At 40.5% G+C, this 16,106-nt stretch overlaps 1 protein-coding gene across 1 annotated transcript in view; it reads right to left on the bottom strand.

Moving 5' to 3' along the window:
• GNB4 (G protein subunit beta 4) overlaps nucleotides 1-12,815 on the bottom strand; it is a 59,395-nt gene extending 46,580 nt beyond the window's left edge. Inside the window, exon 1 of the mRNA XM_010373884.2 lies at nucleotides 12,510-12,815. The gene's annotated coding sequence lies outside the window, so the exon portion shown is untranslated. The remainder of the gene's footprint in view (nucleotides 1-12,509) is intronic.
• Between the last annotated feature and the right edge of the window lie 3,291 nt (nucleotides 12,816-16,106).

Raw genomic sequence — 16,106 nt, 5'->3', positions numbered from 1 at the left:
CAGAAATCATTAACAATTAATTCCTTGACCTATTTCAGGTATTATCTTCTCTTTCCTTGATGGAAACAATGCATCAAACAGAACTGTGATTTTTCAGGGAGCAGCTATACCTCCTTTGGTCTTACTTTAAAGAACCATAAGAATGAAATAAATACCAAGGTCGGGAAGGACAGGCTTAGTTAGGAACCAAGCTGTCTCCTTTTATCTTGAAATATTCATGCTACCTAAAAAAAGAGACACTTGAGCCATTTTTTAAAAAATTAAGGCTTAAAAGAATTAATCTTTGTTAAAGTAGCAAAGAAATGAGAAAACACTCACCAAGAAAAGTGTTTCATGTATTAAAAAGGGACTTAGATTCTGAAACGCCAGCTGACTTTTACATGTTTCATTATTTTTGAAAGAACTTGTGATTACGTTTTCTGAACAAGCACGATGTGATGAGTCGGTACAGGCGCAAACTGACCAAGAAGAAAAACAAGTTCTTTCTCCGTGTATCATAAATGGGTCCATTTGGGGTTAATAATTCGGGCTTACGACATTGAACAGGATATGTCATCAATGCCGAATCTTAACAGGGATGGTAAATTCCATTACCCAGTAAAATTTCATGCATAAAAATAAAAAATGAATAGGAATTTATGGAATTAAAACCTAATGCAGAGTACGTGTCTTAAGTATAGTGTTGATATGTTTCTATTCTTTCAGTGTATTTTTTAAAAATTCCCATATATATCTAGATCTGTAGATATCTAGATCTACAGATCTACAGATCTAGATATGTATCTATAGAGAGGGAGGGAGAAAGACAATAGCAGCTTTAAATGAATACGTTTAAACTCTTCCAGTCAACACTTTGGGAAAGTTTTCGAAAGGATTTTCTTCTGCATTGTTCCTATTATTTTCACCTATACTCCTAAAAGTACATAAGAAATGAGTATTATTCTGTCCTACTGTCAATCTAAATCATCATGTGATTCATTCTTCCACTCAACAAACATGTATTAAATACCTACCCTGTGCTAGGCACAGAAACCCACCCCATCAGAAACATTCATCCATTGGAAAAACAGGTAAGGTAAGTAACAATACAGTCATGCATCACTTAACGATGGGAATATGCTCTGAGAAACACGTCCTTAGGCAATGTCATCACTGTGCAAATATCAAAGGGTGTCCTTACACAAACCTAGATGGTATTGCCTACTATACACCTAGGCTCTATAGCATATAGCCTATTGCTCCTGGGTTACTAACCTGTGCTGCATACTCAATACTGCAGGCAATTTTAACACCATGGTAAATATTTGTGTATCTAAACACATCTAAACATAGAAAGAACAGTAAAAACATGGTATAGCCAGGCATGGTGGCTCATGCCTGTAATTCCAGCACTTTGGGAGGCCAAGGCAGGTGGACCACCTGAGGTCAGGAGTTTGAGACCAGCCTAGCCAACATGGTGAAACCCTGTCTCTACTAAAAATACAAAAACAAACAAACAAACAAACAAACAAAAATTAGCCAGGCTTGGTGGCCGGCACCTGTAATCCCAGTTACTTGGGAGGCTAAGGCAGGAGAATAGTTTGAACCCAGGAGGCGGAGGTTGCAGTGAGCCGAAATTGCGCTATTGCACTCCAGCCTGAGTGATAGAGACTCCGTCTCAGAAAAAAAAAAAAAAGATATTATTATCTTATGGGACCATCACCCTATATACAGTCCACTCAATGATTGAAACATCCTTTTTTTTTTCTTGAGATGGAGTTTCACTGTTGTTGCCCAGGCTGGAGTGCAGTGGCACATGATCTTAGCTCACTGCAAACTCCGCCTCCTGGGTTCAAGCGATTCTCCTGCCTCAGCCTCCCGAGTAGCTGAGATTACAGGTGCCCACCACCAAGCCTGGCTAATTTTTGTATTTTAGTAAAGACGATGTTTCACCACGTTGTTCAGGCTGATCTCGAACTCCTGACCTCAGGTGATCCACCTGCCTCGGCCTCCCAAAGCACTGGGATTACAGGCGTGAGCCACTGCGCCCAGCTGACTGAAACATCATTATGGGGCTCGTCACTATAATCATATTAGAGTGTAAGTGCTATGACAGAACTTGTATTTAAAGTGTCACATCATTGAAACCAAATGTTTATGAGAATGTGGCTGAACTCAACCTACTAAGGATTTCTCTTAAATTTTACACAATACGTTTTGAAACTATTGTCCATGAATTCACTGAACCCATTTTTAGTATGCTTATATTTTCTCCTGTACTACTTCTTAAAGTAACAAGTTCTATAAATTTACCATCAGCTCTGTAAAACAGCAGGGCATTTCCTTTTACTTAGTCCTAAAACTACCTTCTCTAAGAGGAGCTTCTTGGTTTTAGTACTCTAAGATTTTGTGAACTAAACATTAGAAACATAAATTATGATTACGTAAATTTAAAATCATACACTTAGCCTGTCTTTTCTTACACGACCCACTCAAGCATTATCATCTCTTCGATTTTTTTTAACGACCACGTGTGGTTATCTCTGTGTTACCAAGACACACAGTCCTATGTCACTTTTTTTTTTTAAGAGATGGGTCTTTTTCTGTGGTCCAGGTTAAAGCACAGTGGCACTGCCATCCTTGCTCACCACTGCAGCCTTGAACTCAGTGGCTCAAACAATCTCCGACCTCAGCCTACCAAGTTGCTGGAACTACAGGTATGCACCACCGCGCTGAGCTAATTTAAAAAATTTTTTTTAGAGATGGGGTCCTTACTAGGTTGCCTAGGCTTGTATTGACATCCTGAGCTCAGGTTGTCTTCCCACCTCAGTCTCCTGAGTAGCTGGGATGAAAGGTGTGATCCACCATACCTGGCAGTCTTGTATCACTTTAAAGTCACATAACTTGCTTTTGTTTTACCAGAAACAACCCTTTAAATTTACCAGACTTGGTTATATATTACACTTGGTTACATACAAAAATTTTAAAAATCAATCCCACCATTAAAAGGTTAGAATATGACAACTGGGGATATCAGAATTTCATCCAACAAATGTTTATGAGTGCCTCACAAGCATTACCATCTAGCTTATTTGCTAACACAGCTACATAGGACAAAATGTAACTTGTGCAATTAACATAGTCATGGAAAGGTAGCTACAATTCCATATGTTCACAGCTTTAATAAAAGTAAAATATCATATGGCTGGGCACGGTGGCTCATGCCTGTAATCCCAGCACTTTGGGAGGCTGAGGCAGTTGGATCACCTGAGGTCAGGAGTTCAAGACCAGCCTGGCCAACATGGTGAAACCCCATCTCTACTAAAAATACAAAAATTAGCAAGGACTGGTGTGCACGCCTGTAATGCCAGCTACTTGGGAGGCTGAGGCACAGAATCGTTTGAGCCTGGGAGAAAGAGGTTGCAGTGAGCCGAGATCTCACCATTGCACTCCAGCCTGGGTGACTGAGTGAGACTCTGTCTCAGGAAAAAAAAAAAAAAAAAAAGGTAAAATATCTTAAAGTTACCAATAATAAGCAGAAATAGAATAAAGCATCCAGTGTCTTTCACTGTAGATTTCATTTATCTTAAAGCCATAATGCCCACCTATAAGATAAAATTTTAGAGGTTTTAGTTAACGAGCAAGTGTACTTATAGTGATACTGTTTTGAGATGAGCTGGTATCCATTTCTGCTACCTCAGGATCACACTTTATTTACCAAAATATTATACAATTACTGTCTCAGGTTTAGATTAGCAGTTAATTAATAACTCAAGTTATTTGGGATTCCATCCCATCCCCAATTCTCTACCCCTACCACTAATGTTCTCAGAATCTATCCTTCAAAGGTTCTTATCTCTACCATGCAGTTTGAACAGAATATTCATTTTTAGTTACATTTAGTCACATTTAGTTTTGTTCTACTGCTGATTTTCCTACTGATGTTTTTATCCTACAACATTCTCTATCAGATATACCAAGACTGCTCTTCAGTGCCTTAAGGGAACACACAATCCCCCCAATTCTTCAGTATCCTCTCATAATCTGTCTCATCATCATTTCTAAAACCTTTGTGAAGATTTTTTTGCATTAAAAAGTGAGCCAACACATAAACATGAATGAAATTTACCTACTAACATATCTCTACCTTCTTTATGTCTTACAGCAAGGAGTCTCTGTGGTTTTTTCATTTTTTCTCCCCCCAAAAAAGTTTCCCTGATGATATGTTCAGTAATTAATGAACCAAATGAAATCTCTTGTTCAGAAATTTTAATTCCCATAGTAAAGGTTAACACAAACCATGAAAACTAATATCTAAGTTTAAAATTTTTAAATACTAAGTTTTCTTGTTTTTTAGACCACATGGCAAGATCACATTTTTCAGGGTGGGTTTTTGTTTGTTTGTTTGTTTGTTTGTTTATCTCTCAACAGCTTCCCTGGAGCCCCATTTAATAAGTAATGCAGATAACTAAGATCCCTTGTTGACAAATTTCAATTTCCTCAAGTAATTAACTGCCTACCATGTTCCATTTAAATACACAATTTCGCCAGCACGGTGGCATGCACCTATAGTCCCAGCTACTTAAGAGGCTGAGATGGAAGGATTGCTTGAGCCTGGGAAGTCAAGGTTGTAGTGAGCCATGATCGTACCACTGCACTCCAGCCTGGGTGAGAGAGAAAGACTCTGTCTCAAAAAGTACATACATACATATATACATACACACATAATTTAATTTACAGAATTCTAGAATAAGATGTCTTAAATTATTTCCTGATAAAAACGAGCCACCGTAAGCCTTTTTAACTATCCTAAACACAATGTATATAATTTATGTCACATGCCAATTAGACATAAAACCTCATTCAGCTTAAGCTGCCTTACTGGGTTTTTAATTTCACATTACCAAGTAGTTAATGACCAATTTTCATATTTTAAACAATTTCTGGGTAAAGGTGTTTAGTTGAAAAACTGAATATAAAAATAAGGAGAAAAAAACTGAGTCAAGCCATTGCTAAGTGCTGCCATTAAAAAAAAATTTTTAAATCCTATATAAGAGCCTAGGGATGATTAGCTCTTTGAGCACACGGTCCATTGTTGTCATCTTGTCCCTCCCAAAGTTGTATTCTCCCATTTTTCAGCTATAGAGAAATTGACTGAATCTGTTCCATAAAGAAAGCAGATTTCATCAATTTCTCCATAGCTGAAAATTCATGACAAGCTAAAAGAGAGTAGAAACAGTAAGGCTTCTAAAAAGAGTACTTTATATATTTTTTTTCTTTCTTTCTTTTTTTTTTTTAAAGGCAGTTAAAAGTCTCCTCTGTCACCCAGGCTGGAGTGCAATGGCACGATCATAGCTTATTGTAACCTCTGCCTCCTGGGCTCAATCAATCTTCCTACCCCAGCCTTCCAAGTAGCTGGGTCTACAGGCTTACACCATCATGCCTGGCTAATTTTTATATTTTTTTTGTAGAGATGGCGTTTCACCATGTTGCCCAGGCTGGTCTTGAACTCCTGGGCCCAAGTAATCTGTCCACCTCAGCCTCCCAAAGTACTGGGATTACAGGCGTGAGCCACTGCAACTGGCCAACACTTTTGATAGCTAAGAATTAATGTTTAAGGATATTCATTAGCAAATTGTTTATATGACAAAAAATTAAAAATGTAAACAGGAGAGTAGATATGATGCATTCATACAATGAAATATTATGCAGCTATTAAGAAGACACTGTTAGTGCTCTAAGTACTGACTTGCAAAGATACTAAGAATAATGATATCTTCTGAACGAATTCTTTTTTGGAGGTTTTCTACTGCAAGTAAGATACGCATCTCAGTGGGAGTTTGTCCTTACCCAGCAAGGTATACTAAATTTCCTTTGTAATAACTATATAGTATATGAACAAACCCTGCTAAAGCCAAAAGTGGGGGAACAATGAAGCTGTTACTGCCGTAAGTATTAAATATGTACACTAAGAGAAACTTTATATTATTTTAGCAAGTCAGTAGCACCTGAGTGTGGAAACATTTCATGTGATTTCTATTTCAAAAAAGATAACACATCTTTCAGCAATTCTGGAAGAAAGGGCTCTCTATAAACATACTGGAAAATGGAACTGAGGAATGCACACTGTGAACTTACCAAGCATTTTTCTGTCCGTAACTATTGCTCTAAAGGAAATTCTCCAGTCCCTGTACCATCCACAGGACATTAGCACAAAGGTGGTAGTGAAGCATGATGATTGAGCGCACTGTCTCTGGTCCTCCACTGCTAGAGTCTGAACACTGGCTTCACCACTTGCGTACATTAACCGACACATGGTAAAGTCAATAAAGGTTCACTGAAATGATTACTACAGTTGAGAGAAAGAGGTCTTTGAACCAAAGATGGAAAAATATTAAAATACTTTAAGGGACAGAAGTATATTTAAGCAGGAATTATTTTAAGTAATCCAAACATTTTGGGTGTGTGCAATAGGTTATTTTTTCATCCTAAGCCAGATATCTCTTCAAATCTAACTGTGCCTCATTTTCTTTTCGTTCTTTCTAATCTTATTATAATTATTCAGGAGGCTTAACTAAAATTAAAATTTTCAAATCTATTTTTTAAAGTTAATTATCCAGTTTGTGATCTAAGTTCTTGCATTTTAGTTTCTTCTTGACCTATTCTACTGGCCTGCCGCTTATTATTATCACTCCACCAGAGGGCATACAAAAGAAAGGTGACAACGTGAAACACTCAAAGTTGGCAACTTGTTAGCTTTCAGAGAAGCTTTAGCAGCATCACCGAACACCTTACATAGCACTAACACTGTCAGACTCTCGGAAACTGTCTTCTATATTTGAAACAGCATTAGCTAAGATACAGCAAATATTAATTCATGTATTCATTCCTTCCTTCAACAAATATCTGAGTCCTGACCATGTGCCAAACATATTCCAGGCTCTAGATAGTCAGTAGTAAACAAAACAAAACTTCCCATTGCCATAGTGCTTTGTTCTGTATTTGTCTAGGAGATAAACAAGAAAGCACATCATAATTTTAAGTACAGATAAGTCGTATGCAAGAAAAAAACTGCAAGAACTTCAAGAAGTTAGAGGGTTAGGAGGAAGGCTATTTTTAAATAAATTAAGTAAGGACTGAATGAAATGAGAAGATGAGCCATATCTTAATTGTGAGAAAGCATTCCAGGCAGAACAGCAAGCAAAGGCCCAGGCAGAAACTAACCCGACATGCTGGACCAATAGCAGTGACGATGGTGAGGCTGGAACAGAGTGAGCACGGCAGAGAGCAGCAGATGAGACTAGAAGGGTGCCCCAGAATCCAGTCATAGCCTCTTGATCATAGTAAAAAAAAAAAAAATCCTGATTTTTTTTCAGATGGAGTCTCACTCTATTGCCCAGGCACAAACATGGCTCACTGCAACTTTGACCTCCTGGACTCAAGCAATCCTCCTACCTCAGACTCCCATGTTGCTGAGACCACAGAAATGCACCACCATGCCTGGCTAAAACATTTTTATTTTATCTAACAATAATGGGTTCTGATGACTGAGATATAACTTGCTTTGATTTACCTCTTTTAAAGTTCATGGTGGCTGGTGGGAGACAGAGTGGAAGCTGACAAACCAGTTGGGGGGCTCCTGCAGTCATCCAGGCCAGGAAAGAATACAGTTTGACACAAGAGTGGTGGTGGCAGTGTAGGTGATAGGAATGGTCAAATCAAATTTTTAAAAAGGATGGTCCAATCTGCAGTGATTTTGAAGGTAGAGCCCATAATACTTGCTGTTGAAGGAATAGATTTAGGATGAGTGAAATAGGGGAATGAAGATAATTCTTAGAATTTTTAGCCTGAGCAACCTGGTGGATGGTGGTACCATTTACTGAGATGGATAAGAATGAGAAACTGTAGCCAATGAGGCAGGATGAAAATCAGAGAGCGAGTGTCCCAGAAGCCAAGGGGAAAAGATATTTTGATAAGAAAGGAGTTATCTGTTGCCTGTATCAAATGTGGCTGAAGATCCAGTTTGGCAAGACTGACATCCCTGGTGACCTGGAGAAGAACTGTTTCATGAAGTAGGAGGAATAATGTCTCTCTGGAGTGGGTTCAGAAGAAGATGGCAGATAAGGAGGAGAGACAGCCTATATGGAGTCTTTCAAAAAAAGATTTTCTTTTTGAAGCAAAGCTGCATTGTTACTGTTTGAAGTTTTATTTTTAACTTTTCAATTCTAAAAATTTTAAACTTGAAAACAGTAATACTGTGAACACCCTTGTACCCTTCGCCTAGATTGCTAACTTGTACCATGTTTGCTTTATCAGTCTCTCTATATATGGAATTATTATTGTCTATCCATTTGAGAGTAAGCTAAAAACATTTTGACCTTTCACTCCTAAACAATTCATTGTGTTATCGTCTAAGAACAAGCGCATTATCTTATATAATCACAAAACAATTATCAAATTCAGAAAATTTAACACTGATACAACACTATTACTCCATATTTAAATCTTGCCAATATCCTAACAATGTTCTTAGAGAAATGATTTTTTTTTCCAAGCCAAGATCCAATCCAGGATTATGCATGGTATTTAATTACCATGTCTCTTGAACTTCCTTTAATCTGAAATAGTTCCTTACCTTTTGTCGTTCATGACACTGACATATCTGAAGATTACAAGGCAGTTACTTTGTAGAATAATCCTCAATAAAGGTCTCCCAATTGTTTCCCTGTGATTAAATTCTGGTTATTTTAGAAATACCACAGAAAAGTAATGATGTTCTCGGTTCAGACACATCAAGAATATGATTATGCTACTACTGGTGATGCTAACTTTGATCCCTTGGTTAAGGTAGTGTCTGCCACACTTCTCCACTGTGAAGCTACTGTTTTCCCCTTGGTGTTAATCTGGAGAGATCATTTGAGACTGTGTGGCACTTGCCTGAAGTAACATTGCCTGAATCCAAATTAATTACCTAGAATGTCACTGCTTCTGGGCCCTTTCATTAGACAGAAGTAGTAAATAGATGCAAGTAGGCATATGTGAATATATATTTTAATCATGAGTTCATGTTGATACCATTAATTCCAATTCGAAATCAAGAGTTCTTCATTGCCTTCTTCTGCTTCAATATTTTTTTTTTTTTTCCCCGAGATGGGAGTCTCGCTCTCTCGCCCAGGCTGGAGTGCAGTGGCGCAATCTCGGCTCACTGCAAGCTCCACCTCCTGGGTTCACACCATTCTCCTGCCTCAGCCTCCTGAGTAGCTGGGACTACAGGCGCCCGCCACCACGCCCAGCTAATTTTTTGTATTTTTAGTAGAGACAGGGTTTCACCATGTAAGCCAGGATGGTCTCGATCTCCTGACCTTGTGATCCGCCTACCTTGGCCTCCCAAAGTGCTGGGATTACAGGTGTGAGCCACCGCGCCACGCCTGTTTCATATTTTTATTTCTCTTCTTCCACACTGAAAATCCCAGTTCCCAAAATATCAATGAATTGACCCATTTGCTCAGTCCTATAACACACACAAAATAGTTTCAGAATTGCTACACCTCTACCATACAAATAACAGCCTACTACACAGAGTACACAGAGTTCAAGATTATTTTTTCAGTTCTTTAATCCTGTGCTCAAAACTTACTTCGGGTTTTTTTTTTTTTTATTCTGGGAGTTTATGTTATTCACAGAAATACACGGTTTGTTGTTGCTGTTTGTATTCAGTTTTGGAGTCCCACTCTCCACATCTTGTTAATTTTATTTTTGAACATAAAAAAGACTAACAGTTTCCAAAACTCAAAACTATGCAAAAAGGTATATTCAGAGCAACGCCATTCCTTCTGTTGTTTCAGTTTACTCAGTTCCTACCCAGTGCCTGTAGGTAACTAATTAGTTTCTGGTTACTGCTCCTGAATTTATTTTTGTTCTGTCAAAAAACTAAGCTTCCTCAAGGTGAGGTAGAGAAATGAGGCAGGGCCGGATGCAGTGGCTCACGCCTGTAATCCTAACACTTTGGGAGGCTGAGGTGGGTGGATTGCTTGAGCCCAAGAGTTCAAGACCAGCCTGGGCAACACAGTGAGATCCTGCTTCTATTCATAAAAATAAATAAATAAAAAGAAATGAGGCAGTCACGGAAGCAGAACACTGATCAAGAAACAATTTTATTTTAAAATGGGAGACAGACTGTAAAATAGTGCAAATGACTCTGTAGTAACTGACAAATTGAAGACACAGGAGAGTATGATAAATTGCAGAGGGAAATATCTATCAAAATATCGCCTGGTTTAATTTGAGGGATATCAAAGGGTTCTCATATCCCAAAACAGATTGCCATCCTGTTCGTAACCTTCCAAATTAGTTATAACTCTATTTCTAGAGAACCCACGTTAAAATGGCATTATTATTTTATCAAGATAATTAAGCCATCACTACCTGTTAATATCAGTAGGATACACTGTGCCCTGGCAAAAGGGAGGTTTTGAACTTGGAACAATACATTTAACTAGGAGTAGAATGGTGAGAAGAGAATGGCTGATGTGAGAAGTTGTATAAAAACATGGACGGACAATAATGATCATGCTGGAAAAACAAACGTGTCTGGGATGTCTTGGATATTTTACACACATGCTAATGAGTAATTAAGGGTCACTCCTAATGTCCTGGTACTAAGTTAATATGGCACAGGGGAAAGAACATGGACTGTGGAAGCAGAGGGGTCTTGCTTCGAATCCCAGTTGAGTTACTTAACGCCTACATGACCACTGCCAAGTTACTTAAAACCTCAGTTTCCTCACCTGTGGAAGTAGATACGGGTGTTATTGTGAGATATAAGTAGAATAACTTACAGCACTGCCCCAGTCCAGAAGAAATATTTTAATAAGTAAGTCCATAACAGATGCAGATTAAAACAGTCAGCAAGGTAAAGAAACTGATGACACAGTCAGCTGACTTCAATAACATGCCTAAGAGAAATCACACCATCTCAGGCAGCATTTGGTAAGGGCAGAAAAATGTCCAACACTTAGTTCCAATTCTTAAATTTCAAATTGCCCCAGAGTCTATTTTTAAAGTGTAAAAGTATGTGCTGACATACTTACATGCCAATTGTTTAAAAGAAACAATTCTACAGGTTAACAAAGGCCAATGACTCGGAATAACTTCCTAAATAATGTCTACAGGCCCACAAAGAGATGAACCAACCTAAATGTATCAAAAGCTGTATTAATCAGTTTCATAAAAGTATATACAGAAGGTTGACAACGTTCAATAAGACATTTTAAAAGTTTCTATTTCAGTTTCAAATTCATCTACAAACCAAAATGCAACATGGAAAATCTTAAAATGTTTTCAAACCACATATTGAAATATACAGCAAATTTTCAGAGCCCGGGATCAGTAGTACACCAAAAGCACCACACTGAAGAATATTAAAATGAACAATGGTAGAGGCTCAAAGCACACAATTTCAAATGCACCTAATCCGTCGTTTTCCTCTCCGACTAGAAATGACTTCCCTCCCATGTTAAATAAGCAGCGTGTGTTCTATCTCTGTCCTAGAAGATGTACTTAATGGTCATAAACTCAGTTTGCAACACTGAGACGGACTGATAATAAAAGTTCTAATCAACAATTAAATTTTGAACGTTTTAAGAAAACTTCCTGATAAAGTGCTAATCCACACGCCAAGCTACTCTGTCAGTGGCTGAGAGGGAGAAAGATGCATCCTCATCCTTTATGGAAAGAGAAAGGGAAGAAGAGGGAGAAAAGGGAAGACAAGGAGATGCAAAATAAAGTATTGCTTATATAAACAAATGAAAGCCTGGTTTTAAACTTTTGAAAATTCAATTTTCCCTTAGCGAATAGGAATACATATCAAAGTATATGGCAATCATCTGTGTTCTGAAGTAGAAAAAGGTGGAGAGAAAAGGAAAACGCTTTTTCTCGTACTGAACTCAAAAGTATTCAAAATTCATTAATCCCCTCCCATCCCCAAACTCTGGACATTATATCATTCCCAAAATAAATCAGATACAAAACCACTGGACTAATTTTGGACTCAGCGTAGAACTTTTATGAGTTTTCCCAGCGCTCTCCACCCAATAGCCCTCCTGGGCAGTCCCGAATACCCGCTATTTTGGGGGCACGCACGGGCTCGTACTCTCAGTTCCTAGGAGGAGGCCTCGGGGAGTGACGAGAAACCCAGGGGGTCTGGAGGACCTGGACCGCCGAACGTTCCTCGCTGCCCCAGGAGAGCGATCTGGACCACCCGGGAAGTGCCTGCGCCGGCGGTCGTGAGGACGGTTCCCGCGCAGCAGCGGAGCGCGACCCAGGCGCGCCCTCCCCGGCCCTCCCCTCCCGGGCACCGTCCGCCGCCTGAGCCCTCAGTCCCGGAGCCAGGAGGGACCCATCCCGCCCCGCACCGTCACCCGGGCCCCGTTCCGCAGGAGTGGCTCGCGGCGCCCCACGTCTCTGCCAGAAGCCCGGGATCGCTTCGCGGGGCACACCCACGAGCCGCCGCTCGCGAGCTCGCCGCCTACCTGGAGGGAGCTCGGGCCCGCGTCGACCGCGCGCTGCCGGGGTCCGCGGGGCGCACAGCAGCTCCGGGAGAGCGGAGCCGGCGTGGAGAGCGCAGCGCAGCGCAGCGCACCGCCGAGACCAGAACCGCCGGCCACACCCAGTCCCGCAACGCCCAGCAGCCAACTCCGCGGCGCGCCGGAGCCGGGGCGGGGACGTGGCTGGAGGCGCGAGGCGCGAGGCACGAGGCGCGCGGGCCCGGCGGGGACGTGCCGGGGGCGCGCAGACCCTCGGAGCGCGCGCAGCCCGGGCGGGGGGCGACTGGAGCGGGAGCCGCGCGCAGCTTCTGCTTCCTATTTTCTCTCTCGTTTCCTGCCCGAAGGAGAAGAAAAACATTCCTTCCCGGGCAGTTTCGTTTTCTTGTTGGTGCGGCGCTGGGGCACGCTGCTAAGTAGCGCCCGTCTAAGTGGCCGTGGCCAGTTTCCTTTCCGGTTCTGACAGGCGCCAGTTTGCTCGTGAGCAGGATCGAAGGGCAGAGCTAGAAGACCCCAAAGATCCCATTTAGGTTTCCCATTCTGGAATTCTAAATGTCAGAAAGTAAACTGAAGCCCAGAGTCGCACAACCTTGCGTTGCAGTCCCCGCTCTACCATCACTAGTTGTAGGACCGTGTACCGTCTCGGGTTTAAGTTTCGTCATTGCCAAAATAAGGATAGCGATACCTGCCTCATAAAGGTGCTAAGCATATCAAATGAAGTAATGTTTGCACGAAGCCTGCCTCCAAATACTGGGAAGTTATTGTTCCTATTGTCGTTGCTAAAACTGGAAGGCCTTCCAGATATCCCTGCCAAGTCACTCTTCTCTGCATGAGTTAAACACCACATGCATCTCAATCGAGTTTTTTTTTTCTTTCTCACATTTATCTGGATGTTTTATGTTTAAAATGTCATAAAATAAATGCATCTATCCAATTTGCTTCCTCTAAAGTAAGTACCGCCTGGGAGCATTTTTCCTCTCCCCACCCCCATTTTTCTTCGGAGTTAATTCCAGTTTGACAGACTGTTGCTATAGCATTCCTTCTCTGACGTCAAACAATTTAAAGAAACAGCCCTGGGTAGCGAAAACTGCAGAGGAGTTCTTTGTGGAGTTTCTGTGCCGGAGAAAGGTTCGAACAGTATCATGAGATAACTTTAACACCCCCGCAGCCTTCCAATCCTCCTTTTCTAGCTGCTTCCCAATGTCACCTGGAATAAATCTATTAGTCCCTTGAAAGAGGTGATGCCATGATAAGCACACCCTGTTTGTGACTGTGGAGAAAATGTGACCGATTTGTATAAAAGCCAGGCCATGACAAAAATAGAAACAGCTGTTTCTATTTTCTTTATCCGGAGATAAAGAAACTGTGGATAATTTTTTCCCCCAAAATTTTCATTTTTACTAATATTAGGAGTACTTTTCCATTAAGAAGAAAGAGGAAAAATGCCAAATATTCTGCATATCAAAGTGTCAGAAGAGCTAGTTGGGACGTGAGTGTTTTGCATCTGTAACTATTTATGTTTTAATGATTAAATCCTGAGCTTTATCATTGTCGTTTCTAGGAGGAAGCAAAGGGAAATTGTTAAAAGAGTGCCTATTATGGACCATGCTCTCTGCTTTCTTATACTGTACTTAATCCTCATAATTACCTTGAAGTGTGAGTTTTATCCCCATTTTACAGATAAGCAAACTGATGCCCTGGTAAGATTAATTTATCAGAGTCACCAAGGTACTGGCAGAGCCTTGCATGACATCAGATTGGATCAACTCCAAAACCCTCTCTTTCTTTCTGTCTGTCTCTCTCTCTCTCTCCTCCACTCCCTCCCTCCCTCCCTCCATCTCTCTCTCTCTCTGTCTCTCTCTCGAGACAGAGTCACTCTGTCACCCAGACTGGAGTGCAGTTTCTTTCTTTTGAGACAGAGTCACTCTGTCACCCAGGCTGGAGTGCAGTGGTGTGATGTCAGCTCACTGCAACTTCCACCTCCCGGATTCAAGCGATTCCTGTGTCTCAGCCTCCCAAGTAACTGGGATTATAGGCACAAGCCACCACACCCGGCTGATTTTTTGTATTTTTAATAGAGACGGGGTTTCACCATGTTGACCAGGCTGGTCTCAATCTGCTGACCTCAGGTGATCTGCCCGCTTCGGCCTCCCAAACTGTTGAGATTACAGACATAAGCCACCGATCCCGGCCCCATATTCTTTCTTTAGATTCTTTTCTGCCTTGTTCCTGTGCACTAGCATTTACCAGATGTTATAAAGCTTTGAGAGGTGGTTGTTGGGTTAAGATTATTTGTTGAAAAACAAGTTGCTGGTATTTAGGAAAACCCAGTGGAAAGCAATGAGATAGTCTATTCCAGAAAAGATTAGGGGAAATATAAATGAACAGCTCCTAAACATAAAAAACCTGAAAAGATGTAACAAGAATTTGACTGTCTTTTGGAGAGTTTAAAAGAATGATAATGTCAACCTTCTTGAAAATTTAATGTAGACAAAGAAATTACTAGAAGAAGAAAGTCCAAGAACAGAAAAAGGAAAGTTTAATTATTATCCAAACAAATCTACTTCCAAGAATATTGTATTTCTGTTTTGTCACACCTGCTGCATATTTTTCTGAAAAAAAAAAAAAAAAACTTACCTGTTAAAGGACAAGCCTATACTGAAAATCTGAAAGTGGAGCTGATTAAAAGAATTTCATCATCAGGAATAGTTTCATAAGAGGATAGTAATGCATCTAAGTGATCCAGCAATTCATAATTTTTCCAATGATAATGAAATCCATGAATAATGGAAGAGAGAGAAAGGGAAGAGAGAAAGGTGAAGGGGCATGCTGTTAACATTTCTGATGCCTGCTGGTTTGTGTAGACAATTGTAGAGATGTATCCTATTTCTAAGGATTAAGCCCCATGATCTTTTGTTGGGGTGCCACCGGTTGATAATTAGATTTCTGACTCATTAGGCCCATGTTCTCAAATCCTACTCTATTAAGAGAGCATGGTGAGGTCCCTGCTAGAGAACCTTTGAAGACAAAATCCTTGTCCATTTCATCTTTGTGTTCCCCCATAGTGTTTAACAGAGCACCTTGCACTTACTAGGTACTCCACAAACAAATAAATGAATGGATGCACTTGGCTACTTGTTTTATGCAAATAACCCCACCTCACCCCATCCCACACACTAGTCAGAATCATAGGAGGGGAGAAAGTGATCATTGTTTTTCTAGGAGTTTAGTTACAGTTGCTTTTGCAGGGTGTTTTGCTTCACTGTGATCAAGTTCAGAGAAGCTCTGCTCTTGGTCCTACATTGGGTGAGTCTGAATGCTGTACTCAGTGAGTTACGCTGTAATCCATAGTGCCATAGGTTTGCATATCCTGCTTTTAAGTTTTACCCTAGAAATGGTCTATTTTTTTTTTCTGAGCCTACCTTGCTCTCAGACAATGCCAAGAACACCGTGAAGAACAGAGCCACTAAAGTGTCCAATATTTCAGCACCGCCCTGTATGTGTTGTATGCATTCCAATTCTATTGTGTTTGAAATGAGGCCAAATTATATACATACAACATCATAACTACAGTAACAGATTTTC

Source organism: Rhinopithecus roxellana, chromosome 1 (genome assembly GCF_007565055.1).
Source record: "Rhinopithecus roxellana isolate Shanxi Qingling chromosome 1, ASM756505v1, whole genome shotgun sequence".
Taxonomy (NCBI): Eukaryota; Metazoa; Chordata; class Mammalia; order Primates; family Cercopithecidae; genus Rhinopithecus; species Rhinopithecus roxellana.
The sequence above is the reverse complement of the archived record's forward strand: the minus strand, read 5'-3'. Positions and strand labels throughout refer to the sequence as shown.